This window comes from Cyprinodon variegatus, unplaced genomic scaffold (assembly GCF_000732505.1).
Source record: "Cyprinodon variegatus isolate N-32 unplaced genomic scaffold, C_variegatus-1.0 Scaffold811, whole genome shotgun sequence".
Classification (NCBI taxonomy): Eukaryota; Metazoa; Chordata; class Actinopteri; order Cyprinodontiformes; family Cyprinodontidae; genus Cyprinodon; species Cyprinodon variegatus.
The window spans coordinates 289865-292489 of NW_015151264.1; the positions used below are offsets into that span (position 1 = coordinate 289865).

Consider the following 2625-nt stretch of genomic DNA (forward strand, 5'->3'; position numbering starts at 1 on the left):
TGCATACATGTTAAAGATATAATATTTTACAAGGTCACAAAATTTCAATAGCTGACTTAGACCAACTTTCATTTTGTTTACACAGAGTATCAGTGCCGGCCACAGCCCCTTGGGGGCCCTGAGCAGAATTTGGGGGCCCTCCCTCCCACCAAGCAGAATCACCTAGGCTCGAACATTATTAACACAAATGTCACACTATAATGTTATAGTGAATATAATAAATGAATACAGTGAGGTTATGAATTAATACAAAATAAATAAATGATACTTAAAATAATTCAATCTTTTATTAAAACTTCTGAATACAAACTATCACAGAAAATATTAAATTATTTGCAAATGTGCAATCTTTTAAATAAAACCAAAATAGACAAATATGGAATGTTACAAAAATACAGAAAAAGATACTTAAAGGATAAAAGCAAAGATAAGAACAGCAATGGTTCAACAATGATAATTATACAGCAATGACCTCAAAATCGTTCCTTTTTAGCTTTTATGAGGGCAAAGTCACTGATGACATCATCGTATGATATTGATTGGCCAACTTTGTTATTAATACTAATGACTGCAAGTCCACTTAGTCTTTCCTGGGCCTTTGAACATCTCAAGTATTTTTTTTTTTTTTGATGAATTTGAGTTTGAAAAAGCTCCTCTCTGCTGTCCTGAGAGCCACCCGAAGATTTGGGTAAAGATCAAACATCTCATTTTGGGAGAAGTTTGTGAGAAGCTCAAAGGCAGTCTTTATACTTTGATCAATAGAAAAATAGGCACAAAAGAAATAAAATTAATTTAATCCAGAATTAATTCCGTACTTTGGGATTTTACAAAAAAATAGCTGGCTCTGATTTCAGATTGAATAAACCTAACACTCAACACAAAGATAAACTGTCTGAAGACGCGTTCTTTAATTCACCTCTGAGCATTTTAATACCATTAAACATATTACAGCTTTAGGTTGGATGAAAATATCAGAGAAAACACAGAAAAGGATGGTTTATGACTTAAATAAAACCATATAAAGAAGCTATTTTTACAATCCTTTTTTTTAAATCCATGTTTTTATTTCTGCTTGGTTCATCAATCTAGAAGTGAATACATTCATTGAAATCATCCAGGGCAGAAAACAATGCAATAAAATGTAGTTCTATGAAACAGACGAGAGTTTCTCTAAATCGCAGAGGTTATAAAAACATCTACAGAATTAGAAACAAAACTATTGGAAATAATTCAAAGAAAAGTTGAACTGTAAAGGATCTTTGAAAAGCAGAAACATAAAAGAAAATATGTTTAAGTGAATATAAACTTTAAATCTGACATTTAATGGAAAAATTGTCAAATCTCTTTCTCCAAGGTCTGACACACTACAGGAGTGCAAGGCTTCTGTAATACATTATTAACCCAAAAGGCTTTATAACAAGTTATATTGATCAGCAAAAATATAAACTTCGAACCAAATATCAGAAAGAACTTGAACATTGTTTATTTCTTCAAAAAAAACCTGTTTCAGTGCTTTACAGCTTCAGTTTCAGAGTCCAGCCTCTTAACTGAGTTCTTTGTCATCTTATAGCTGAAATATTTACCAGGTTTACATTATTACATCTTACCTGTTCTAGTTTCCATGGAAACAGTAGATTACCACCGTTAATGAAAGGTTTTCTCTAAACTTAGAAAGAAAAGGCCTTTAACCTGCATGTTCCTCTTGTAATAAGGTGAAGGAGTTTCTAGATTAACATTTTTTCACGGTTAAAACATTGAAAAGGTCTCTCCTGTTCATTTCTGGGGCGTCTAACTGATGTGACTTCTTATGTGAATCCAAAAAATCTTTCTTTTTAGATCAGCTTAATGGATGGAAAACCTTTCTCACATGAGCTGATATGTGAGAATTCAAACTAGAATGTTTACAAAAACCTTTGCCACAAAGCGTTCAGGAGAACGGCTTCTCATCTGTGTGAATTCTGATGTTTATCAAGAGAGCCTTTAAATGTAAAGCTTTTTCCACAGGACTGACATTTATAAGGCTTCTCACCCGTGTGAATTCTGGTGTGTTTATCAAGAGTGCCTTTTTCGGTAAAGCTTTTACCACAGAACAGACATTTGAAAGGCTTCTCACCTGTGTGAGTTCTCAAGTGAGAAGTCAAGCTATTTTTTCTAATAAAACCTTTGCCACACAGACTACAGGAAAACTGCTTCTCACCTGTGTGAATTCTGGTGTGTTTATCAAGAGTGCCTTTTTCGGTAAAGCTTTTACCACAAAACAGACATTTGAAAGGCTTCTCACCTGTGTGAGTTCTCAAGTGAGAAGTCAAGCTATTTTTTCTAATAAAGCTTTTGCCACACAGACTACAGGAGAACGGCTTCTCACCTGTGTGAATTCTGTTGTGGTTATAAAGATCAGATGCCTGAGAAAAGCCTTTTCCACAGGAGACGCATTTGAACGGCTTTTCAATTGTGTGGATTCTGGTGTGTTTATAAAGATCACATGTCTGAGAAAAGCTTTTTCCACAGGACTCGCACATGAATGGCTTCTCACCCGTGTGAATTCTGCTGTGTTTTTTTAGATCAGAAGTCCGAGAAAAGCTTTTTCCACAGGAATCACATTTGAAAGGCTTCTCACCTGTGTGA

The 2625-nt window shown here is 34.4% G+C and overlaps 1 pseudogene; it reads right to left on the bottom strand.

The window, feature by feature from the left end:
* The window catches only part of LOC107098804, an 8078-nt pseudogene that overhangs the window by 1645 nt on the left and 3808 nt on the right, over positions 1-2625 (bottom strand).